General features: G+C 53.2%; 1 pseudogene across 1 annotated transcript in view; it reads left to right on the top strand.

Annotated features, from left to right (window-relative positions):
- The window catches only part of LOC144374747 (endothelin-converting enzyme 1-like), a 40,078-nt pseudogene that overhangs the window by 11,430 nt on the left and 2,416 nt on the right, over positions 1–26,232 (top strand). Inside the window, exons 4-16 of the transcript XR_013434064.1 lie at positions 697–843; positions 1,859–1,924; positions 2,879–3,070; positions 9,583–9,725; positions 11,181–11,294; positions 14,849–14,959; positions 16,618–16,716; positions 17,429–17,506; positions 19,053–19,156; positions 22,357–22,467; positions 23,097–23,164; positions 23,863–24,053; positions 25,450–25,545. The product of XR_013434064.1 is annotated as an endothelin-converting enzyme 1-like (transcript). The remainder of the gene's footprint in view (positions 1–696; positions 844–1,858; positions 1,925–2,878; positions 3,071–9,582; positions 9,726–11,180; positions 11,295–14,848; positions 14,960–16,617; positions 16,717–17,428; positions 17,507–19,052; positions 19,157–22,356; positions 22,468–23,096; positions 23,165–23,862; positions 24,054–25,449; positions 25,546–26,232) is intronic.

Here is a 26,232-nt window from a genome sequence, read left to right on the forward strand (position 1 = left end):
GGGTGTGAGTGTGCGAGAGGTGTGTGTTATTCCAGAGAAACCAACAGGGAGTCTTAGGCCAGCAACAGAGCCAGACGTGCTGGCTGGAGGCCTCGCCTTGCTCCTGAGCCCAGGAGAAATCTTCCCTCCGGGCCAGGCTGCCTGGCACAGACAGAGATGGCTGCGGCTTTTCTGGCCACCCTTTGCTTGCTCAAGGGCTCGCCATCCTATCTCAGTTCGGGGAAGGTATTGCTGCAGGCATGGGGACTCTCCCAGTCCCTCCTCTCTGGCACAGGCCCCATGTGCCAGTGTGTGCCAATCCTGGAGGACCAAAGAGAATTTTTTTAAGTCCCAACTTGGAGAGAGACCAAGGTAGACCCTAGCTTATCAGCCTTTTTCAAAATACAGAGCCTTATTTCCCATAGTCACAATTGGATTTATGTCTTAATAGTAATCACGTTCGTGTGATTGATTGTCCAACAAATGAACAGCACAGGGGGCAAAGTCTCTGGGATTCACAGCTCAGTTGTTAAGGATGAGTCTTTGCTCCCTCTGTGGGTCTCCAGGTCACAGGTCAGAAGCCCTTTCATTTGCTCTGGATGCTCCCAGAGGTCAGATGACTGCTCCAGGGTCACAGAGCAAGTCAGCTGCAGAACCAGAATTTGCATACAGGCTCCTTACCACCTTCCCCTCCCTATCTGCTCTGCCTTCTCCCAGCTCAGAGGCTGGAATATCACAAGTCCCTGGGCCAAGGACAACTTCCAGGACACCCTGCAGGTGGTCACTGCCCACTACCGAACCTCACCCTTCTTCTCCGTCTATGTCAGTGCAGACTCTAAGAACTCCAATAGCAATGTGATCCAGGTGAGCAGGCCTGGGCCAGGGAAGCAAAGGGTGTGGCCTCCTGGGGTGGAGGGAGACCTGCCCTGGGCCGCGGCAGCAGGCTCTGGTTTCTAAGCCGGGGTTATTTCTGGCAGCCCCAAGCAGTGAGATTTTTACAGGCAAGAGACTATGAGAGGGCAGACTAGCCATCTCGGTGGGCAGCTCATCATGGGCCACAGAAATGACAAGTGATATCAACTCCTGGGCACAGCTGTAGCCACCTCTTTGTCCCCTCCCTTAGCCTCTGGCTCTGTGGTGCTGCTTGGAATGCTTTTGGTCCATCTCTCCCACCAGAGACTGCCCAAGGCTGAGGATCAGCACACCCAGGAGAGCCCCCAGATTAGGGGTCATAAAGGCTTAGTTCTCAGCCCAACCGCACCACTCACTCACTGTGTGACCTTAACAAGCATCACCCTCACTGAGCTACACTTTCCTTTTCATCCTAATGAACTATAATAGCAGCTACCCAAGTTGAGTCAAGGTGTGGCCAGAAGGTTCCAATGGTAGCCATCAGGAATTGACCCTCCTCTGCCTGCCCCACTCTCAGGAAACCTTGTACTGACACTGTCCTCTTGAATCCTCATTCCAGCTCCGAAGGTTAGGTGTTATCCCTAACTTTCTGGGCGAGGAACCTGGGGATCAGAAAGGTTAAGTAACTTGGGTTAAGATTAAGTCACTGTGTTGGCTCCTCGCCACTTGGGAAGGGTTTAGAGAAGTAGAGTGCATTGCTGAGGCAAGGGGTGTTTGAAGAGGAAGGAGGCTCTGTCCAGCCCTCAGAAGGGCCCAGGTCCCTGCAGCTGACCCCACAGGTGGGCAGGAACATGTCTGTCTTATCACTGAGTGATCCCATCTGTGACTTCGGCTACCGGCTTGTGCTCTTCCTGGGACCTGAGCTGGTCTTTAGTGCCTGGTGTGAGAAGTCCTGGGGCAGGCAGAGGCCGCAGGAGACACACAAGCCTGCAGCAGGGCCTTCCTCTCACTCTGCCTCCCTCTTTAGGTGGACCAGTCTGGCCTGGGCTTGCCCTCCAGAGATTACTACCTGAACAAGACTGAAAACGAGAAGGTGAGTGGGACTTTGCAGTGGTTCTTCCACCGTGTCCCCCACAGCATACCTGGGCAGGTCTTAGAAGCTGGGGGAACACAGGGGTATCACTTTCCTGATGGGCAACAGGCAGCCCAGTCAGGGGAGGGATGCCCCCAGGCTCGCTAGTTCATATGCAGGCACTGTGGGCACAAAGGACAGGGGTTAGGTGTCATTTGTCCCCATTGTAAAGAGGTGCAGTAGCAGCCCCCACCATTTGAGGGTCTCAGACCTTTTATATACCTCACCTCTAACCCTCCCAGTCACCCCAAAGTCACTCAGCTTCTCTGAACATCATTTGCTTTATCTGTCAAATGGATATTTGTTTTACCTTGCCCTATACAGAGGAAGAAATAAGTCTCAGAGACAGAAGTGACCTGTTCAAGGTCACACAGCCAGTAAGTGGGGAGATCCAGAGCCACAACCAGATCACCTCCAACCCCTCACAGCTCTCCCTTCCCCTGCCCGGCCCACCTGAGGTTCACTCTCCTGTCTACTGGGCTCAAGGTCCAGTAAGAGAGGGAGACATTACTTAACTGACCACCCAAGTAGATGCCAACTGTATACATTGTGATCAGGGCAGAGGGAGTCAAGAAAGGACTTGATTCAGCTCTAGGGACATGGTGGCAGAGGGTGATTCAGAAAAGGTGCATTTCCAGAACAGGAAGATGGCTGAGGACGAGCCCTGAATGCAGGGCCAGAGCAGCAGGGGCCAGCCTCAGGGACCTGTGTGTGCCCAGAGGCGGTGGGCTTTACCAGGAGCGCCATGGACACCAGTGAATACACATAGCGCCAGACTCCTCCCCAGAGCTGTTTTCCAGCATGTTTCCTGGGCCCCATGCACAGGGCCGCAGCTGGGCTGGCCTCACCTGGCCCACTGGGCGGCAGGTGGCAGCCACTGACAGACAGTTTTGGGGTGCTTGCTGGGTCCCACAGGTGCTGACCGGATACCTGAACTACATGGTCCAGCTGGGGAAGCTGCTGGGCGGGGGGGATGAGGACGCCATTCGGCCCCAGATGCAGCAGATCCTGGACTTTGAGACAGCGCTGGCCAATATCACCATCCACCAGGAGAAGCATCGGGATGAGGAGCTCATTTACCACAAAGTGACAGCCGCTGAGCTGCAGGTACCCTGTGCGCCAGCTACTGCAGGGGCAGGGCCACTGGAGTACACAGAGTCGGACAGGGCTCTTGGGGGGAGGGGTCATACCCACTTCATCATGACCTTAAAGCCACCCTTGGAAGGAGGTGTTTATGCCCAGGTTACAGATAGACTGGGGCTCAGACAAGTAAGATTACCTGCTGGTGGCCACAGAGTGCAAAGGGACTCCAGAGCCAGGCTTCTTCCCTCGCCGGGCTGCTTCGTGTGACAGCATTTCCCTAGCAGCTCCCAGTCATCCAGCACCGAGCACTGAGTAAAGGTGGGGTGTGGATTCCGACGTTTCTTCTCCCTTTGGTGAACAGGAGATGAAGAGACATGGTCAGGGCCCGGAGGCTCCTGAGGGCAGGGGTGCTGGCCCTGGGACTCAGGCTTGGCTCAGCTTTTGACCATGTCCCTAGGCGATATCCAGAGGTGTAACTGGGAGTCAGACCTGTACTTTCTGTGAAACTGGTGTGACTCAACGGAGACCTGCTGTCTCCTCCGTAGGTCAGCCTTGCCGAGGCTTCCCCCTGGTGGCTGCTCAGGCCTCCAGGGCCTGGGGTGGACTTCCTACTGTTTCCTTCTTTCTGGCCCGTGTGCTGTTGCTGACCCGCTTGTCCTGGGCCCTGGAGGTCTCCGAGGAATGAGCAGAGTGGTCCCACAGATCTCCCTGTTCCTTGCCCTCAGGCAGGAGCGCCTGGTGGCCCTTGCTGTTCTGCTGGGGCGGACACTGCGCCTGCGGTGGGTTCCACTGCCGGTCGGTCTTCTCCCAGCTTCTCTCCCATCCTTTCCCTCTTCCTTCGAGGAGGAAATTCCTTCCCTTTTTTCCTCCTCCATCTGACAGATGTATCAGGGGCCACTTGGGCCCCGCTTTCCTGTGCTTCTGGTCTGGTGGGGACACTAAGAAACAATCCCAGTCTCCCTTCCTAGTGCTGTGGGCGAGAGAAGCAGGGCACTGAGGCCAGGTGGGGAAGGGCTGGGGAAGCTGAGTGTACACCTGCCCTGCAGGGACCTTGGTGTGTGCAGGGCCTCGTGGGCTTCATTCTGGAAGTCGTGCTTCCATTGGTTTTCCTGGGTGAAGTGTGTGTCCCTCTGGCCCCAGGCACAGGGCTACAGCCATCCCTGCTCCACCCTGGCCTAATGGGCAGCAGTTTGGGAGTGTTGAGTCCCTGGCTGACTGGATACCTGCACTACATGGTCCATCTGGGAGGCTGCTGGGCCCGGGGGTTAGGGCACCACCTGGACCCCGATGCAGCAGATCCTGGACTTTGAGACGCACTTTATCCTGAGGGCTGCGGGGGGTGGGGTCTCCCAGGCACAGGTGCAGCCCATGCAAAGACCTGGGCTGAGGCAAGAAAGCCCAGCCTTCTGGTGGCACAGCTGCCCCTCGGGTCTCCAGGGAGGTTGGTGGCAGGGTGAGTGGTTCGCGCGGTTTGTTATGGTGATCGGCAGCCTGTGTTGGGCATCATCTGGCACTGTTTTTCCGCTCTGAGGCCGGGAGGTGGAGGGAGATGCAGTTCGCCCCCAGCTGCAGGGGGCCCGGCCTGAGCACTCGCCTCACGGCTCTGACATGGTGCTCAGAGAATGGACATCAATCTGGCATGGCCAGCAGGTTCTGCACCGGGGCAGCCTCTCCCCATTGCTTTCACTCTCTTGTTTCATGGAAGAAAGGAAAGGTCATAACTTCAGCAGGGGCTGAAGACCACACAGTGCCTGCAGGGGGCCTGGAGTCAGAGGGTCACACCTTGAGCCGTGTGGCCTTGGCAGATGAGGAGCCCACCCTGAGCCTTGGTTTCCTTCCAGGTAAAAAGCCCTTGCTCATCTGCTCACACCTGTTCTGTGCCGGAACAGAGACAAATGAGACACTGCCCCTGCCTTCACCAGGGACAGTGGCTCTTAACTCTTAAGTCATGGAGTCTTTTGAGAACAACTCAAAAACTACGGACTGTCACCCAGGAAAAATGGACATGTGTGCATGAAAAAAACACACAGGCTAACATTTAGAGAAGTCCTGGATGCCCCCAAAACCTGACTGGCCTGCCCGCAGGTTATGAGGACATAACATGACGCAGAAGATGAGATTTTGTTTTGTAAACTGGCATGCGCCGTGGAAAAGTAGCATCCCAGAAGTCAATATCAGTAGTGCTGTGCTTTTGTGATCAGTGATATTTCTCAGGTCCCTATCACTAAATTAACTTGAATCATTCCACCCTGGGACAGAGTGTCTTCTTCTCTGGTAGCTGGAGATTTGTTTTCTTCTCCTACTCAAGATGAATCGAGGAGAGGGACTCCAGGCTTACGTGTGGTTCAAGGCTAGACCTGCTGGAACAGAATGGTGTTCCAGGCTAGCCCCAAGTGGAGTTCGGATTCAGAGCCATGAGTCGGACCACCTTCTGCTGCTCTAGGGGTGGAGGGGGGCCTTCTCATTCTTTTCTAGGACCTCCCGTCCCGCAGGCTGTTTGGGCCTCGGCCCTATCCTCTGCCATTTCTCCTGTAAAAATGAAGCCCAAAAGCACCCTCATCTTTCCCACTCCTCAGGCCTGAGTTGGTTGGTGCCCACTGGTCCTCCTAGGCTCTGGGTGTGGGAAGCAGCTCTCGGGCCTGCCTCTAGGGGATTTGAGTCAGGGCAGACTGTCCTAGTCCATTAAAACTGCTGCATTAGCCAGGCGCACCTGTAATCCCAGTGGCTCGGGAGGCTGAGGCAGGAGGATAGTGAGTTCAAAGCCAGCCTCAGCAAAAAGCAAGGTGCTAAGCAACTCAGTGAGACCCTGTCTCTAAAGAAAATACAAAATAGGGCTGGGGGTGTGGCTCAGTGGTCGAGCACCCTGAGTTTAATTCCCCAGCACCAACCAACCAACCAAACAAACAAAACTTCCACATCCATGGAGATGGATCTCGGCACCTGCGTCTCAGGAGTTCACTAAAGCAAGACACTGAAATGTGGACGTCCTGCTGTCAGCATAAGGCTCTTTATCTCCGAGTTGTGAGAATTGCCCTGTCAGGACTCTGCTCTCCTGGAATGAGCAGGTTTGTGATGAGTAGTAGGGTTTTCCCCACCTGATGCCTCACCCTGCACCAGGGATCCGCCACCTCAGTTCATAAAGCTCTCGTGAGCCCTGTAACTGGTGACATTCAGTAAACTAACCCACTTTCCCAGGGTCTTTGCCACCAGGCCATGCATTCAGGTGACCCTGATTGTGGAACCCAGTTTGAAGGTCTCATCAGACACCTCTGAATTCTGTGGCCACAAAAATGTAGAGATTGGCCTGAGGGTCTCCTGCCAGGGAGAGGGGAGGCTCTGGGCCACGGGGGAGGCCAGGCTGAGAGGCCTGCGGCAGTCAGCTCTGGGGGCAGGGTCACTGACCCCATCTTAGGGAAAGGATAGACAGTGCCCCTGGTTCCTGCTGGGGACTCTGATATAGGCCTCCTCACGCCCAGCTCAATGTCACCAGCTCATGTCACCCAGCTCATGTCGCAGGGCTGTGCTGGTGCCTGCCGGCTCGGGGCCCACTGTGCTCTTCTCTTCCCAGCCTCGTGAGGGTTTGCCATCGGTGTTGGTGGGAACATTCACCCAGGGATGACGCCAGTCAGCCCCCTACTGAGAACTGGTCGATGACTTGTACCAGCACAATACCGCCTTTGGGAGCTGCCCCCGCCCCATCCCCAGCCTCATCTGTCCTTTGAGATGTTTGTTCCCCAATGGATTAGATGTCCACTTAAACCCAGGAGCAGGGGCTGGGGTTGTGGCTCAATGGTAGAGCACTTGCCTTGCACGTGTGAGGAACTGGGTTCAAGTCTCAGCATCACATATAAATAGGGGAAGGTATTATGTCCATCTACAACCAAAAAAAATTTAAAAATATAAAAAAATAAACCCAGGAACAATGGCCTTGGGGTGGAGCCCAGTGGTAAAGCCTGTGCTTAGCCTGCTCAAGGCCCTGAGTTCAATCCCCAGCACCCCGCCAAATACACCCAGAGACGAGTGCCCTGAGTTTTATTTAACCCCCACAGTAAACCATATAACCTCAGGAAAGTCACCTTCCCTGATCAGCAAACTCAGCCTCTGTGAATTGGGGGTCTTGTGACTGACTGCCTGTCCCAGCAGGCGGGGATGGATCTTAGGTGGCTTTATGGGTACGGTTTTCCTGTATGAAGGGAATGCATTTCTCACTTCCCGTATTTGTCTTACATTTTGCCCTTTCAAGAGAATAGAGAATGGAGTTTGAAATCTGCCAGGCCCAGGGCCACTTTTGGAAGGTCTTAAGCGATGATCGTAATTTCTGGATTTGCTGGCTAAGTCAGATGCCCATCCAAGTGATTGACATGTAGAGGTGTCTTTGCTAAAAGACGAGATATGCAGCCCAAAGCCTCATGTTCTGTAAAACTGCACACTAAAAATAACTGAACGTGTGGGGAATACAGGGCCAGAGCAGACACATTGCGCAGCTCTGCTTGAGGAACTGACACCAAGGGACACACACCAGCATTGAAGCCCGAATCTCTGTGTTTGCACTTAAGCCGGGCCGCTCGGGCCAGCGTCGGACTCACAGAGACAGGTGGGGGTGGGAAGTGGAAAGCACAGAGTTCAAGTCTTGCAAAAGTCATCTGCAGCTGGGTGAGCCACATCCCCAGCCCTTTTTATTTTTCATTTTGAGACAGGGTCCCACTAGGTTGCTGATGCTGGCCTTAATTTGAGATCCTCCTGCCTCAGCCTCCTGGGTTTCTGGGATTACAAATGTGCAGCATATTTTACCACAATTTATTTTTAAAATGTTGTAGGACTTCATAACAAAAATCTGCCACCTCAAGAGGGATAGCTCGCATGGCTGGAGGCTGCTGATGCAGGAGATGCTGGCCGTGATGTGGAGGTGTTGGGGGACACACCTCTGAGCAGGGTACCTTGGGGTGCCAAAGGGAAAGTGAGATCTGTTGGGAGCTGATAGTTATGAAAAGCCAAGTGTCTCTTTGGAAAGCCCTGGGTACAGGTTCTCATATTAGGTCCTTAAAACAGAGCTGCTGGGGCTGAGGTTGTGGTTCAGTGGTGGAGCGCTCTCCTAACGGGGTGAGGCACTGGATTCAATCCTCAGCATCACATAAAGATAAATAAATAAAAATAAAGGCATCATGTCCACCAAAAAAAAATACTTAAAAAAAAAAACAGAGCTGCCGCTGGGCATGATGGTGCATGCCTACTATAATCCCAGAGGCTTGGGAAGATGAGGCAGGAGGATCAAGAGTTCAAGGCCAGCCTCAGCAACTTAGTAAGGCCCCAAGCAACTTAGCTGCCTCAAAATAAAAAGGGCTGGGAGTGTGGTTCAGTGGTAAAGTGGCCCTGAGTTCAGACCCCAATAACTCCCCAAAACAAACAAGCACAAAGAGCCGCGGGCTTGGTGTGTGCAGGGCTGAGCTGCAGGCTTCTCCCTTTTTGCTGCAGTCATCACCGACTTTGCTGTCCCAGCTCCCCCCTCAGCAGCCTCACCTGTGGACTACAGTTTACCCCACAACACTGGCCCTCCTGAATGTTGGATCCTCTGCAGCAGACTGCTGCTGCTGACACCCTTGTTTTTTTTTCATATTTTCCTTTTTTATTGATTGTTCAAAACATTACAGAGCTCATGATATATCATCTTTCATACATTTGACTCAATTGAGTTTTGAACTCCCATTTTTACCCCAAATACAAATTGCAGAATCACATCTGTTACATACTCACATTTTTACATAATGGCATATTAGTGACTGCTGTATTCTGCTACCTTTCCTATCCCCTACTATCCCCCCTCCCCCCTTCCCTCCCATCTTCCCTCTCTACCTCCTCTGCTGTTGTTCAATTCTCTCCCTTTTTTCCCCTCCCCCTTGCCCCTCATAACCTCTTATAATTTTGTGTATTATTGAAGGTCTCCTACCATTTCCATATGCTTTCCCTTCTCTCTCCACACCCTTGTTGAGTTGGACAGTGCTGGCTTCTGTGTGTGACCCTCACAGTTACCAGATATACGGGACTCGTTGTCATGATGATCCCTGTTTTTCACATGAGGTGCTGAGGCACAGATGGGCACATTAACTTATTAAAGGTTGCACAGCTCATAAGCAAGAAAGCTACACCAGGAAAGCTACCTAGCCCATCTCCTGATTCTTAATAGTTAGGGGTCTGAGGCTCCATGTCTTTCTCTGTAAATGGGGATAATTATGGCCACTGCTTGGTCAGTTGGGCAGTGGCACATGCCGCATGGGAAGGGCATGGTGATGGTGGTGGCTGCTGTGCCTGCTGCTGCTGCAGCCTCTCATCCCACCCTGGTTCCGCTTCAGACGTGGTTTGCCTCTGGCTCCTGGGGACGTAGTCCACAGCAGCACTCACCAGCCAGCCAGCCTCTGCCTGGAGCTCCATCTGCACCGTGGTCCCAGGGCAGAGGCACAATGATGCCTTCTGAGGGACACCCGAAGACGGGGCTGAGGAGAAGCCACCCTCCAGCTGCACGCTGTCCCCTTCCCTTGCAGACCTTGGCACCGGCCATCAACTGGCTGCCCTTCCTCAACGCCATCTTCCACCCCGTGGAGATCAACGCGTCGGAGCCCATCGTGGTCTATGACAAGGACTACCTGGAGCAGGTCTCCGCCCTCATCAACTCCATGGACAGATGGTGAGGCCGGCAGCCCTGCTGGGCAGGAGGGGCAGGAGGGGCAGGAGGGGCAGGGCGGCCGGGCGGCCGGACACAGGGCGCCACACCCTGGTGGGCTTCCCCGAGAGGCAGCAGAGGTTGCTGGTCCCCTGGGCAGCTTCAAATCCTACTGCCCTCAGCCAGCTGTGTAGCTGTGGGCATGTCCCTTGTCCTTTGTCGGGGTCATACTGTCACCCATAAGATGGAGATGCAGATAGCACTTACCAAGCAGGGGATTCGTGAGAATCACACAAAATGATTCATGTTTTAACACGTTCCTAGCATGGAACGGGACGCTGCCAATACCACTTTTTTGATTAATACTTATGGGATTTTTATTTTATTTTATTTTTTTATTTCAAAGGCTTATAGAAATGTTGAAAAATACAGAAAATAGGAAAAATGTAAAATTATTCAAAATACTACTCTTGGTCATTTTGGGGGGTGTTTGTGTGTGTGTGCATATCAGGGAGAGAAGGTGTGAGGGAAGAGAGGATTCCAATCCATAGTTCTTCTTTCTCCTTAATGTGACTAGATGGATAATCTACTTTTCCCTTGACTTTTCATTTTTATTTTAGTAGGAGGAGTACTGAAGATTGAACCCAGGGGCACTTAACCACCGAGCCATATCCCCAAACTTTTTGTATTTTATTTAGAGACAGGGTCTCACTGAGTTGCTTAGGGCCTTGCTGTTGCTGAGGCTGGCTTTGAACTCACTGTCCTCCTGCCTTAGCCTCCCGAGCCACTGGGATTACAGACATGCACCACCGCTCCAAGCCTTGCCTTGACTTTCATTATGAATATTTCCCAGTGCCATCCCAAACCCTCTGTGAGGATCATTTTTATAGTTGCATAGTATTCCATCAACTGTACATGCAATCTTTGCCATACCCTCCCCTGTAGTCAGACTTTCAGGGTGATTCCGGTTGAGGCTAGATGTTGAATATAGCGAACATCTTTGTACTAAGGTAACATCTTTGCAAACTTGACTCAGCATGGTCAGTTGGTCAGCCACAGATAGGTTCCCTGTGCCCTGTGGGTGGAACATGGGAATTGTCTTCATGAAACCTGGCTGGCCAGAGCTTCCTTTCCTGCCCCTGCTGCTCTAAGGCCTCTACTTCTTGTCTGGCCTTCAGCAGGGAATGGCAGCCTCCTCCCAACTGTAGCATACACCACCAGGCAAGTCTCTAGGCAGCAGCTTCACAGCTTCAGACACAAAGCAGCTAAGCAGCAGCATGTATTGAGCACTGCTGGTATGCAAGTGATTGCACCGGACACTGGGGGGTTCTAGGCGGAGCACCAGGCGTTCCTCGGAGAGTTACATTCCATGTGCTTGGAAGGCAGCCACCAACCGAGCCCCAGGTAGGCTAGGAAGGAGGCCGGGGTGAGGCTGTTCGGGAGCCCTGGGCATTTCTGAGCCAGCGTCCTGTTCCCCAGCCTGCTGAACAACTACATGATCTGGAACCTGGTGCGGAAAACGAGCTCCTTCCTTGACCAGAGCTTTCAGGACGCCGACAAGAAGTTATGGAAGTCATGTATGGGACCAAGAAGGTGAGCGGCGACAGTGATTCCTGGGTTCATGCTGAGCACCTACTGTGTGCTCTGCCCTGGGGCTGGTAAGACCACTGTACCCTCAGGGCTGTGGCACTTACGAGGGTTGAGTCTAGGAGGAGAATGAAGAGGCCACTGAGGGTCCATCTGGGGTCATGGGAACACTGATGGGGACTTAGGCCCCCAGGGTGGGCAGAGGCTTCTGGAAGAAGGTGGTTATGCCAAGCCAAAGCACAAAGAGGAGTCTTAGCAACTCAGCTGGTTTGCAGAGAAGGTAGTTTCTGTTCTGTCCCTCCAGCTGCTTCCCCGTGGAGATGTCAGCGCTCTCCTTATGTAACTGTGACTCTAAAGGTGGGGACTTCTTCCCCAGAAGCATCAAACACATCAAACACCTGCTCACGAGGGTTCCCTGATTCTTATCCTCCCTGTTTGTGGTCAGGGGAACCCAGTCCAGATCCAGGTTCTCTCAGGGAGCAGGAGTCCCAGGCCCCAGATCCAGTAGGTTCCACCCATCTTAAGTGCCCCCAAACCTCTGCGGCTCCTTTTGTAAGAGGCTTCCAGGCCTCCCTCCCTCCCTCTCGCCTGGGAAGCTGATGCCAAGAATTCTGATGCCAAGAATGAGGCCTCCCCATCTCACTTACGCATCCAACAAACAGTTACTCCTGCACTGTCACTGTGGGCCAGGCCCCAAGCCCAGTGTGGGAATACCAAGATGGGTGGGATGGATCTGTGCCCAGGAGCCCTGCCTGCCTGGGAGGTGCCAGGGCTGACCTGCCCTCATGTACCTAAGGCTCAGAGAATGGCTGGGAGTGCCCCGGCTGCAGAGCAGGGGAGGCTGGGCAGAGATTTGAATGGGAGGTTCTGCTTCTTACCACACAGCCTTGGGCGGGTCACTTAAATGGGGCAGGGACTTGGTCTTCCCGTCTGTGAAAAGGTGATCCCTGGGCTCCGTTTCCTCAGGCCGTAAAGTCGATTCCAAAGGCGGAAGCTTCTGCTGCACGCCTGGCCAGCTGTCCTCGTGCTACCTGCCTACACTCCGCAGATCTTGGTGGGGAGGAGGGACCCCTCTCCACTCCCTGCTGGTGCTCCTCAGGTTACGGTGAAGAGGCTACAGGTCACACAGCCTACTCAGGGGCCTGTTGGCCCCTCCTTTTCTGCCCGGAGGTGGCCCCCACATCAGATGAACCTGCCTGACCCTTTCTTGTTTCAAAGAGTTTTCTCCTCATTCCAAAACCTTTGTCATAGGCAGTCAGAGTGGCCTTTTTGCGGGAAGTCACTGGAGCCAGACTCTCTGGGCTCAAGCCCACCGCAGCACTTACTCCCTGGGTGCTCCCTTTGGGCCAGTGACTTAACCTCTCTGTGCCTCGTTTCTCTCCCTTAGTCTCCCTGGAGCATTCTAGGTGTGCGGGCTGCACACCCTGGGCTCTCAGGCACTCGGTGCTGTCACGGCTGTTGACATCATTACTGCACCTCTGTCTCCTGCTGGATGTTCTGGGCATTTTCACAGAGTCCTCAAGGGCAGGCCCGCCGTTGATTCAGCTCTAAATTCCTGAGACCTGGCACAGTCCCCGAGCAGAGCAGGGGAGTCACTCAGGGGACAAATACGTGTGTGTAAAGTCAATGGGCTTCTCCAGAGACGCTGGGCAGAAGACAATAAGAATCTGCCCATGATCCAGCCATCAGAGCCTCTGCCCAGCCTCAAAGTTGGAGACTCCCTAGCTGTGACCCAGTATGTGCTTGGCCTCAACATATCCAGGCCAAGTCTGTGTCCAGCTGTGGGCTGCCCAGTGGCTGGCAGGGCGGCGGGCAGGAGGGAGGGGGGAGCCGAAAGCAGCCATTGAAACGGACACAGGTTGGGACAGCTAAGCAGAATCCAGGGGCTACACTTAGACTCGAATGGCCTTCCTTCCTTCTTGACTAGAAAAAAAAATGTTTTAAGTCATAATTTACATACAATACAGTATTCAGTATACCTGGCCATGGTGGCACACTCTGGTAATTCCAGGGAGACCCTGTCTCAAAATAAAAATTTGAGACATAGACTAGTTTAGTGTGGTGTTAGTGTGGCCCTGGGTTCCATCTATAACACCCCATTAAGAAAGCAAGCCCGCCTAGCATGTGTGATGCCCTGGGTTCAACCCCCAGCACTTAAAAACAATATGCACACACATGTGCATAGAGTGTGGGTGAAGGATACAGTTGGTTGATTTGTGACAATGAAGTCGTGTGTGTGACCACCAGCCCAGTCAGGACAAACAAGGTTTCCGGGACCCAGTTACCCACATGCCCTCGGGCCCCTTCCTATGTCTCCCTGAGGTGCTGCAGATGGGCAGCCGAGTCCTACACTGTCTGCCTGGCCGCCTGTCTCAGTGAGTCTGTGGAATTCGTCATGTTGTGGCATCTCTGAGTAGCTGGTGCTCCGTGCTGCCAGGTAGTATGTCGCTGTAGAAAAACACCACATTTTGTTTATCCATCTGTCTGCCAATGGGCATTTGGGTTGTTCAAAGTAGGGCTGGTGTGAAGCAGGCTGCCCCGAGCTGGTTGTCATGCCTGTTCCTCAGGGTTAAGAGGACCCTGCAGCTGGACCGGTTTACATAAGCAGGGTCATCACACCTGGTCATACACACTGTCCATGGAGGGATGGCCGGGCAGGGGGACAGCGAGGCTGAAACCCTCCCGGTGCTCTTTATCAGCCCATGCTCTGGGGAGCTGCAGCTCAAGGACCATTTCTGGTTCCTACTGAGGTGTCTTGTGGGCTAGCACTGCTTGTGGGTGAGACTGAGGAAGAACCAAATTAAGCCTGGCGCAGTGACACACCTGTGATCCAAGCTGCTGGGGAGACTGAGGCAGGAGGATTGCAAATTCAAGGCCATTCTGGGCAATGAGCATTGAGAGACCCTATCTCAAAATAAAATATAAGGAAAGAGCTAGGGTTGGAGTGGGCATGCGGCTCAGTGGTGAGGCGCTTGCCTGGCATCCTTAGAACATTAAAAAAAAAAAGCCGACATTGAAGTTTTGTGATGTCACTGTAGCCTTCTCTCTCTAGGAGGCTGTAAATGGGGCTGGGCCCCTGGCCTTCTGGGAAGGTTGCCGTTGCTCAGGTGGACGGGCAGCTTCCCGAGGTACTGCGCCTCCAAGATTCTTTGTGTCCTCCAGGAGGCAGGACCAGGTGGAGTTGGCGGGAGACCCGGATGGAGGACCAGGCATGTCAGAGTTCCCATCCCTGTGGCACCCCTACCCACTGTCACCTACTGGACCAGTGACTGCCCTTACTGAATTTCTGCTTCCTGTCTGTCCAGTGGCCCATCCCTGCCTGCTAGGGGTGCTCAGTGGCAGACCTTCGTGAACTGCCAAGCACAGAGGCTGGTACTCAGGAGACAGTAGATGGTGGCCATGAGGGGTGTCTGTGGCCTAAAGTAACTTCTGTGGCCAGAAGAGGTTTGTCTCCCTGGAGTTCTGGGGGAAAGCATAGGCCTCCTATGGCGCCACCTCCCAGCCAGGCCTTGGGAGAAGGAGGACTGGGCCCAGTGACCCTCTGCGCTCGTGTTTTCCAGACCTGCCTTCCTTGCTGGAAGTTTTGCATGAGTGACACGGAAAACAACCTGGGCTTTGCCCCGGGCCCCATGTTTGTCAAAGCGACCTTCGCCGAGGACAGCAAGAACATAGTGAGTACCTCCCCTGTGGACAGAGTGGGCATCACATCTGCTGGACCACCCCCCACCCTGCCGCCAGCCTGACAGCCCACACTCTGCTCTGCCCTGGGCCTTTCCTACTCCAGGCCACAGGATCCTGGGGCCTTCTTTAACTCAGAGGCCGTCTTCTCAGGCTGCAGGGAATGACTTACTAAATGACTTCCGTGGTTGAGCGCCAGGCCAGTTTGTGTTATTTAATTTGATCTTCCCAGTGACCCCACGAGGCTACCACAACCATCTCCACCTCCTGGGGCTGTGAAGGACCCCACCAGGTAATGTTGACCTGGAAGTGACATTTTTCTTACTCTGAGGGTGACAGAATTATTCGGGCAGGTACAGGATCATCATGTCTGAGTGCTGGGGAGACAGCCAGCCCCCAGCTCAGATTCTGGCTCTGTCACTTGGCTGGGTGACTTGAGCGGTGTTCTCCCCTCACCTGGGACATGAAAGTAGGGCTGTCCCTTCTGCAGAGGGGTGTTAAATTGTTAAGGTGAGATTGCAATAAATCACCAAGTCGATCTTAAAGCAAGAGACAGGCCAAGGGCCAGGCTGCTAGTCCACACCCTTCCACCCCCTCCCAGGGTTCGAGCACACCTTTTGTAGTCCAAAACCATATTAACGCATAAGTGGCTGTTGCTATGACCCAAAACCATAAACAAACATCATAAGATCTAAAATCATAAGCAGTAAAGAGGGTGGGCCAAAACGTCCCTAGTCAAGGACAAGTTAAAGAATGGCTACGAACATCTAGACAGTCCACCTCTGACAGGGTAGATTGTCCAAGAAAAATGGGAACTGAAGAGAGGACACTTTTACATTGTATAAGAATTGCCATCTGTGTCGCCTAACATGCTATGCTAGGCAACCGCTCGCTGATGGGTGCAGAGGCGGAGCTTTTCCATGGGAGAAGCATTTCTTACATGATGTGGAGTCTCAGGGCAAAATGGAGTCTGTGTGGTCATTGCCCACAAAGCCTGGCCATAACAAAATGAGATGCGACACGTAAAGAACACCTGGCCCAAAATAAGCTACAGTCAGTGGCAGCAATTGTTTATCACATCTGCTGAGGCAGAATCTGAATCCAGGTCTGTCTGGCCCCAACCCCACGGCTCTTGCCTTCCCCTTCCCCAGAATCCTTCCATCTTCTATCTTTGGCCCCTGGGTCTGCCCGTGCACCGTCACCCTCAACAGCTGCCATTTGCGCCTGAGTGTGGCCTTTCTGAGTGCTCCTCAGATCAAGTTCTCTGGGTGTTAAAGCTCTATTCCATCAAAAAGGATCCCATCAGCCTGGGAGAGGCCATGTCTTCTGGATGGCTCCAAACGAGCACTCCACCATGCTAAAGGCTCTGAAAAGTCCTGCTGTGAACCTTTCTGCTTCCCCAAGGCACATCCAAGCTCATTCAACCACAGAGACCAGTGCGCGGAAAGCCCGTCTTGTCTCACAGGATGTCCATGTTAGGAACATGGTCTGGAAGCACAGGCGTGGCCACCCTCTTAGCCCGCTCTGCAGAACCCGAGGCCTTGAGCGTGGGCTCAGTTTGACCTCGGGTCCAGTGTCATCCTGCCTGGGGCACTGGTTGCATCCAGGGGGACAGTCTCCAGAGCTGAGGGTGCAACATCTGTCTCCTCAGGCCAGCGAGATAATCCTGGAGATCAAGAAGGCCTTTGAGGAGAGCCTGAGCACGCTGAAGTGAATGGATGAGGACACCCAGAAGTCAGCCAAGGAGAAGGTAAGGCCGCCCAGGGGCTCGGGCACCCAGGCTTCCTGCACCAGGCGAGAGCAGCAGAGAGAGAGCAGGGCCAGGAGAGACTAGCCTGTCCCCTGGGCACGCATGGATGCTGTCCTGCCTTGTGACCATTGTAGTAGGCTGGGGGCACAGCCTGAATCCTAGTGTCACACATCTCTTGGCTGAGGGTGGACAGGCAGGAGAGCACGTGCAAGAGAGGTGGACCAAGCTACTGTGGTGCCTGCTCACTCCACAGCTCCTAGTTCCCCAGCAGTGGGGGATGGAGCCTCAGAACCTCATCACCTGCCAAAGGTTCCAACCCTTGAATTTTGGGGACACATTTGGACCATAGCAGCTTCCCTTGGGGAAGCAACATTTAATCAGAAACTCAAAAGATTAACTGGGGGCTGGGGTGGTGGCTCAGCGGTAGAGCACTCGCCCCGCCTGTGTGAGACACTGGGTTCGATCTTCAGCACCACATAAAAGTAAAAAAAAAAAAAAGATATAGTGTCCACCTATAACTAAAACATAAATATTTTTTTAAAAAAAGATAAGTTAGGCAAGGAGGGAATGTTTCCAAAAAGAGATGTGAAAGTCCTAAGTGGGGAGGTGCCTGATCCCCGGCCCCTTGACCTGACCCTGAGCCCAGAGCCCACAGAGCTGGGGCCAGCTGGCCAGCATCGCAGGTGCTCAGTTCTGTGTCCCTCCCATCTAGGTGGACGCCATCTACAACATGATAGGCTACCCCAACTTCATTATGGACCCCAAGGAACTGGACAAAGTGTTCAACAACGTGAGTGGCTTATGCCCTGCCATCCCAAGTGCCCACTTGGGGAGGGGCCAAGGTGGGCGGGATGCCCAGGGCTTCTGGAGGCAGGGAGGCTGACCTGGCATCATGACAGCCATCAGGGGATTAGCTCAGTGGGAGAACGCTGGCCTTGCATCATGACTCCAACTGGTTCAACCCAAGCACTACATAAAACTGGGGGCAGGGGGGCTGGGGTTGGCTCAGTGGCAGAGTGCTTGCCTCACACACGTGAGGCCCTGGGTTCGATCCTCAGAACCACATTAAATAAATAAGAAAATAAAGATATTATGTCCATCTACAACTAAAAATTTAAAAAAAAAAAGGTCTTGGGGAAGCAGATCCTAAAAGGTACAGCACCACCTGACCCTGAGCCCAGAGCCCACAGGGCTGGGGTCAGCTGGCCAGCATTTCGGCCCTAAAACACCATGGGGTGGGTAGAAAGTGAAGCTCCTCACACCCCGCTCCTGCCCCAGAGTGGCCACCAGTCTTCAGGGTTGTACCCCGACCTCCTCAGAGAAAACTTGGACCTCAAATTTTGACCGTGAGATGGGGATGGGAACGAGGAGGCAGCCATCCCAAATGCACGGTGACACTCCACTGAGGCGGAGGGGGATTGCTGCCTCCCTGCTGCCAGAATGCTGCCAGAACCTTCGGCACATCACCCCTTTAAGTGGGTTGTGATTTTGCCCCAAATGATAGTTTCCTATCTTCTCATGAGTGAAATTTCTGAAATTCAGGCATTTTTAAAATTATAATAACCTCTCGTCATGGTTCTATTTAAAACCTAAGACTATTAAAATTACTTCTGAGAATAGGAGACTCATTCCACAGCCATGTTTCTTGAGAATAATTTCAGACACCCCAGGGTCATCATGATGCAAGACCCAGAGTCTCCTGGAGATAGCTCAGGCAGGGCCCACAGGACAGTGTTTTATCGCAGCCCTTGGGTACACCGTAAAGATCTGGAGTGGACCTGGGGGAGGGCTTTGCACCTGTCAGGAGCTGAGAGGCCTTGCCCAGGGGTGGGGGTGTGATAACACCTGTCCCCTTACATTTCAGAGCTAGATTCCAGTGTGGTTCATTAAAACTGTGCTGTCCAATTTGTTAGCTACCAGCCATGGGGGGGCTATTTAATTCATCAAAACTTAAGTTAATTAAAATTTAATTACACTAGCACATTTGAGATGCTCGGTAGCCACCTGTCACCAGGGTCTACCATATTGGCCAGGGTGGGTATAGAATACACGGAGAACACACCCATCGTCACAGTCCTGCAGGACAGTGATGGAGATACTTCTTGCCCAAGGGAACCACTACTGGGGCATCCTGCAGCACTGTGACACTGTCAGGCGCCTGAAGGAGACAGTTGTTGCTGGGCCCAGCAGGTTAGAGGCTCCGGAGGGGCAGAGCCTGCAGCTCCAAGCCCACACTCTGGCCCTGGGCCTGCTGACCCATCCCTTCACCTCGAGGGGTCTGTTTCTGAGTTTCCTCTGGGCATGCTCCCATCCTGTGTCTCTGCTTCTTTCTTCAGTACAAGGCAGTTCCAGACCTCTACTTTGAGACCGCCATGCGATTTTTCAACTTCTCATGGAGGGTCACCGCTGACCAGCTCAGGAAAGCCCCCAACAGAGACCAGTGAGTCCCTCAGGCCCGTCCAGGAAGGCCTTGGTTCCCCACCATGGGGATGCACCCCGCTGAGCTTGCCTTCCCCACCCACTATCAGGTGCCAGGTATGACTGTCACAGAGGCCCTCTTTTCAAATTAAGAAACCAAAAGCCGCTGGGTACGGTGGCCCATGTCTGTAATCCCAGCAGCTCAAGAGGCTGAGGCAAGGGGATCGCAAGTTCAAAGCCAGCCTCAGCAACGGCGAGGCGCTAAGCAACTCAGTGAGACCCTGTTTCTAAATAAAATACAAAAGAGGCCTGGGGATGTGGCCCAATGGTCGAGTGCCCCTGAGTTAAATCCCCAGAACCCTCTGCAAAAAAAAGCCAGAATAGAGCCCATCCTGGCCCCAGTCTGTGTGCTGCAGTGCCCAGCCTGTTGGCAGAGTGAACCTGGCCTCTGAGGCCGAGGAGGCCTGGCACCACATCCCAGCTTCATGGCTTCCGCATTCAGAGCCTTCATTTCATTATCTTCGAAGTAGATGGGAAGGGAAGTGGTTCTGGGGTCATTAAAGCAATCCAGTGTGGGAACTGGGGAGAGCCAGGCCCTGAGAGGAGGCCCTCCGCATGCGTGAATGTCCCATAACTCCTCACAAACAGGAGCAGTGGTTTCTCCCACTGTCTCCTTGAGAGCTGGGGAAGGTTCTAGATGGGTGCTAATAACCAAGCACATGAACACTGCAAATCCCACTGTGCATCAGTGTTCCTTAGGGAGCAGTTTCAAAAATAGTCTCCTAGGATGAGGGTGTAGCTCAGTGGTAGAGTACAGCCTAGTACTTGAGACCCTGGGTTCCCTCCCCAGCACTGCCAAAAATGTGGGTGTGGGTGTAGGGGTTGCCTCCTGATGGTTTTTTTTGTTGTTGTTGTTATGGTGGTGTTTGGTTGTGGGGGCTTTTGCAGTGGGGGTAGGGAGTTCCTGGGGATTGAACCCAGGAGTGCTTTATCACTGGGCTAAATTCCCAGCCCTTTTTTATTTTTTATCTTGAGACAGGGTTTGACTAAGTTGCTGAGAGCCTCACTAGGTTGCTGAAGTTGGCCTTGAACATGTGATTCTCCTGCCTCTACCTCCCAAATTGCTGGATTACAGTTGGGCACCACTGCACCTGGCCATAGCCTAACTTCTACCCCAGATCTTAAGTCAGAATAATCTGGAGAAAGACCCTTCTTTTTAAAATGGTCTCCCCAGGAAAGTTAGATATAGTCAGCCCAGTACTCCCTCCACTCCTGAAACAGGATAAATCTTACCAAAAGTCAGAACAAGTCCTCTTTGCCTCTGGCGCCCTCTTGTGGGCAATGGAGGTTCAAACATCCTTTTCCTCCAAGTTTTCTATTGTCAACCAGGGTCCCCCTAACAAACAAGAAGGTAGGTGGGCCTTCACCTTCAGAATATGGCACAGACACTACTGCCAATTTACCCGGATTTTTAAATTTTAGATTAAAATTTTTCACTTAAACTTATCTTCTAGCCAGACACAGCAGTATTTATCTACAATCCAAGCTACGCAGGTGGCTGAGGCAGAAGGAGCCAAAGTTCAAGGCCAGCCTAGGCAATTTAGCAAAGTAAAAAATAAGGGCAAGGGATGAAGCCCAGTGATAGAGCACCCCTGGGTTCAGTCCCCAAGGAATGAAAGATTAATACAGTGTGGAAAATCTAAACCAGTCGTGGTGGTGCACACCTGTAATCCCAGTGGCTCAGGAGGCATGGGCAGAAGTTCAAAGCCAGCCTCAGCAAAAGTGAGGTACTAAGCAACTCAGTGAGACCCTGTCTCTAAATACAATACAATATATAGCTGGGCTGGGGCTCAGTGGTCATGTGCCCTGAGGTCAATCCCCATTAGCCTCCTTGCCCCCCCTTCCAAAAAATACAATATGAAAAATCTGAAAACTTATCCATGAACTTTTCATACCCTGTACACTAAAATCATTGATCTGTCTTGCACTTTTTGGATTTTTACATAATCATGGCCTCATGCATTGGTCCTTTGGAAAATAGCATTTTGCCAGGCATGGTAGCACACACCTGCAATCACAGCAGCTAAGGAGGCTGAGTCAGAGGGATCATGAGTTCAAAGCCAGTCTCAGCAACTTACCAAGGCCCTAAGCAACTCAGCAAGACCCTGTCTCTAAATACTATATTAAAAAGGGCTGAGGATGTGGCTCAGTGGTTACACACCCTGGGTTCAGTCCCCAGTATGAAAAAAAAAAACAGAAAAGAAAAAAAATCGTGGTTCCACTAAGATTTACAGATTTCCCACTCTCATATACTGCAGCCCCAAAAAATTTTTTTTCACATTAGTTAACATAGTTGACCTCCTGAGAAAAGTCTTAAAGTACTATCAAATTCATGATGGTCAATACAACTTTTCCAAAATTTTAATTTTTCTTTAAAACTTTAGTTTTTTTGAAACCTCAGATTTTTATCATTGGTAGTAAATGACAAAATGTGAATTATTTCCCCTGAGGTGCTAAGCTTCCCTTTTCATTTTCAAGAATATGTCTGCCTAGTTGCCCAAGTCCAAAATTCCATGGCTGGTCAGTCATCCGAAGAGGATGAGAGAGGCCTGAAGCACCACGTGGGTATTCCCCCATTGGTCACACGAGATATTAAAGACTGGTACTTGGGAGCTGAGATTTAATGGAATTAATAGTTAGGCTACTTTTTCCTGGGTGTTGTCAATGAAAATGACTGGCTGGTTTGTTTTGGTTGGAGCACCTTCTGGGGAAGGAGAGGTGGCCGCTAGGACTTGCCTGGCTTCCTGCCTAGGCGGCAGCAGTGTCATCCACAGTTGCATTTGTACCATGATGCACATCTCAACACGTGGCAGAGGCAAAGTGTCTCAGTGTTATAATGAAGATAGTTTTGACATCATAAACCAGAGGATCTTGGGGACTGTCCACAGACCACACCTTTAAACAGTTTCTAGACACATTTCAAGCCTCAAAAATAACCTCAGTTCAATATCTGATGGTCCCTCTTGCTGTCTGTGAGCGCCTCGGTGTGGCATCCTCTGAGGTGATATCTCTGATTTATAGACATTCAGGTGTTTTCTAGTTTCCCCCTCAGAAACAGTGCTGCCCGATGTCCTTGTGTTTACTTGGGCCTGGGGTCAAGGAGAACCCACTGGAGTTCCACTCTGCCCACCGCCTGGGCTCTCTCGCACCTATTGCTTGCAGGTGGAGCATGACCCCACCCATGGTGAACGCTTACTACTCACCCACCAAGAACGAGATCGTGTTTCCAGCTGGGATCCTGCAGGCACCCTTCTACACCCGCTCCTTGCCCAAGTAGGCCATCTCTGGTGCTGGTGCCCCAATGGGTCCCCTGCCCCTTAGCCAGCCCTGTGTCTGCAGCTGACCCTGACAGCCATCTTACTGAGCCATCTGCGCCCCGGTGGACAGGTGGCCTAGGATTGCAGCGTCGTGGGTGCAGAATGCAGCAGCCCCCGTCCCCTGCCTTCCCTCCAGGGGTCTCTGGGGCCGAAAGCTCCTGCAACTGGGGAACGTGGCACAGTTGTGCAGTCAAGAGCCCCATGTGGGAAATATTGCTGTGACAGTGGCTTAGAGCAGTCACAGCCAGGGAGTTGGCAGGAAAGGGCGCTGTCTTAGAAGCTGGACTCCTGGGATGACCGTGTGGAGCTTGGGAAGAGGTGCTGGCCCATTCCCAGGCTTTGTTTGCTTTAAAGCTTAACTGCTAGTCTGTGGGAGGGGACAGTGATCCTCTAGAGTGTCCAGCACGTGCATATCACCCACAGGGCACAGCTGGCTCCCTTAGACTGCCCAGCCTCCCACTGTCTCCAGGGCTGTGTCCCACAGAGCCCCGAGAGACTCTGCTACATCTCAGGCCCAAGAAGTGAGGGCCACATGACAGGGCAGGAGCCAGAGGCCTTGCTCTCACTTTGTGTTTTTCCCTCCAGGGCCTTAAACTTTGGTGGCATTGGTGTCGTCGTGGGCCATGAGCTGACTCACGCTTTTGATGATCAAGGTACAGTTTCCTTGGGGTCCCTCCAGACAGAGCCCATCAGCTTCTTAGCCCTGCTGCCTCTGCTCCCTGGGACTTAGCTTTTGAGAGAAGGACCAGAGTCTAAACCCTGGCTCAGCCGCTTGCCAAATGCTCTCAACTCGGCAAGTTATGTCATTCTCCAAGCCTCCTTATCTGCAAAATGGGTGCAACAGATCCAGGTAGGGGTGGAGAGGATCGTGTGAAGACTATAGCGAGCACCTTCTGCAGAGTGCTGGGTGCTCGGTGCTCAGTGGGAATCAGAGACGTGGAAGTCACACCCTCCTCAGTAGCTAATGTCCAGGGTCTTCCTCAACTGCCCCCTGCTTGGGAGAAGAAGGAAGTGGCAGAGACCCTGGAGACCAGGCCTGTCATGTGCTCCTGATTCTGTCAACTCCACTGGCCCCTTGCTGGCCTCCATTCCTTGGGATCCGAGGCCCTTGGCCAGTGGAGATCCACCCCGCGCCTCGAGCCTTTGCACAGCTGCTCGGCCGCCTGCCTGGCCACTTTCCCCCACCCTCTCCCACTCGGTCTGGCCCGTCCTCTGGCCCTCTGATGGACATCCTGTCCCTGTGCAGGCTGGAGGGTGGGGGTCAGACAGAGGAACCCACTTGTCACTGGGAGGGAAGAAGAGCGATAGCAGGGACAGGTCCCCCGGTGCCACTCCTGCGCTCCAACCACAGGGTGGAAGTATGACAAGGACGGGAACCTCCGGCCCTGGTGGAAGAACTCCTCTGTGGAGGCCTTCAAGCAGCAGACGGAGTGCATGGTGGAGCAGTATAGCAGCTACAGCATGAATGGGGAGCCCAAGAACGGCCGCCACACCCTTGGGGAGAACATCACAGACAATGGGGGCCTCAAGGCGGCCTATCAGGTGGGTCTGCTCCCCCTGTGCACCTGTCCAGGTCCACATCTGTCCACATGCCTCATCAGTAGGTCAGCGTAGAGACGCCTGGCAAACTTCAGGAGTGCTGTGCCTCAGTTTCCTCATCTGTCGGTGGGGATGGGGAGGACGTGAGCACTGACTGTGGATGCAGAGCCTGAGCCGGGTGCCCAAGGCCTTCTGCTTGGAGACCACCTGCCTGAGAGACCCGGGAGAGAGCCAGGGTGGGGTCCACCTGCAGAACTGGCCCCTTCTTACCTTTGAGGGGGAACCCATTGCCAGGTAGGGCAGCAGGGCCCAGGAGGACTCTGAGCACAGAGCCAGTTCTGGGTTCTGATCCTAGTCTAGAGTAAGTGGCTACCATCTGAGCTCATTGGCTTGGCTCTGAGCCCCTGACCTTCACCCTCAGGTGGCCAGAGGTGAAAGCAAGTGAATCTCATACAGGTCCCAGCCCGAGAGGCAGCCTGGCAACTCACCAAGGAAAAAGGGCCAGGGGCAAGGGGTGGTGGAAGGAGTGGGGAGCAAGGGCCTCTGTCACTGAGAAAGGAGCTTGGTTCTATTCTGGTGACAGTGGGAGCCACTACAGGGTCAAACCAGAGACATGATATAAATCCTTCTTTAAGGCAGGTCTGCAAGCCCGCAGCCCGTGGGCAAATCCAGCCCCAGCCTGTCCCTGTAGGTTTGGGGGACCTGGCCACACTGTGTCCACAGGTTGCCTGTGGCTACTTTTGCACTCTGAACGCTGAGGAGGATAGTTCAACAGGGACCGGTAGCCCCAAAGCTGGAACATCTACTCTGGCCCTCACAGAGGAGGTCTGCCAACACCCGCCCTAGATGGTTTGCCACATGAGGAGGGGACCAGGCTTGTGTCCTTGATTCCTCTGAGTCAGGGCGACCCGTTGGAAGCTGTTGTGTGGTTACCCAGGCAAGAGACCGTGTGGAACAGGGGGAAGGGTGAGGAGGGTCAGATTTGAGTGTTTGGCTTGGCTGGAAGAGTTGGGGGGCACTCTGGGTTTTGAGCCTGAGTAACTAGGAGGGTGGTGGTGCCATCGTATGGTGGCAGGTTTGGTGAGGGTACGTGTATGTGACTTATTCCTTCTGTGCCATGCTGAGTTGGATGTGACCTTGGGTGTCCTGCTAAGGCAGTTGAATATCCAGATCAGGGAAGAGGCTGGCGCCAAAGTGCACATTGGAGAGCCATGGGCATTGTATGGCGTTTTAGGCCTTGGGGTAGATTGCACTCCCCTTTAGGGAGGGAGCAGAGAAAGAGGAGGGATCCTCCAGGCTGAGCCGAAGCCCAAACCCCAGAAACCAGCCCCAGCCTGCACACTAGCCCCTCGCCCCTGTGTCTTGGCTGCCCTCAACCTCTGGCCTTCTCTCCTCCCAGGCTTACCAGAACTGGGTAAAGAAGAATGGGGAGGAGCAGACCTTGCCCACGCTGGGTCTCACCAATAACCAGCTCTTCTTCCTGGGGTTTGCACAGGTGAGTTCATTAGGGGAACAGGTACAGGTCCCCTCCGATCACCAGCTCCCTAACTCATCAGACCATCTTCAGGTCATTACCCTGTGAGGAGGTGAGCTTCCTGTCATTAGAGAGATTCAAGGAAGGGCCAAGAAAGAATACTAGTATCCTATATGTAGTGGAGTAGGCCCCTCCTGGTTCTGGGGTTCTAGAAACTTCTTAACATAGCCAGACACGGTAATGCATGCCTATAATCCCAGCTCTTTGGGAAGCTGAGACAGGAGGATCACAAGTTCGAGGTCAGCCTCAGCAACTTAGCAAGACCCTATCTGAAAATAGAAAATGAAAAGGGTTGGGATGTAGCTCAGTGAGAGAGCAGCCCTGGGTTCAGTCCCCAGAAACAGGGGAGAAAGAAATCAAGACCCACCAGGTCGGCACTTGAGTTGGCCTTCAGTTGATTCCCAGAGCTGCTTCTCGAGAGAGTGTCCTGCCCAGGAAAGATGAGATCTGGACTAAATCCAAGATTTGTAAAGTAGAGTTTGGGCAGAATCCCAGCCTGGTACGTTGGCATCAGACAGAGACCCGGCTCTGGCTGAAGAGACACAGCTCAGTGACACCTGCGTCAGAGAGGGGCACAGGCGCACACCAGCCTCCCCTCCGACCCACCCACGGGCCTTCCTGACTCCTTGGGGTGTGAGCACCAGGCGA

This window comes from Ictidomys tridecemlineatus, unplaced genomic scaffold (genome assembly GCF_052094955.1).
Source record: "Ictidomys tridecemlineatus isolate mIctTri1 unplaced genomic scaffold, mIctTri1.hap1 Scaffold_85, whole genome shotgun sequence".
Lineage (NCBI taxonomy): Eukaryota > Metazoa > Chordata > Mammalia > Rodentia > Sciuridae > Ictidomys > Ictidomys tridecemlineatus.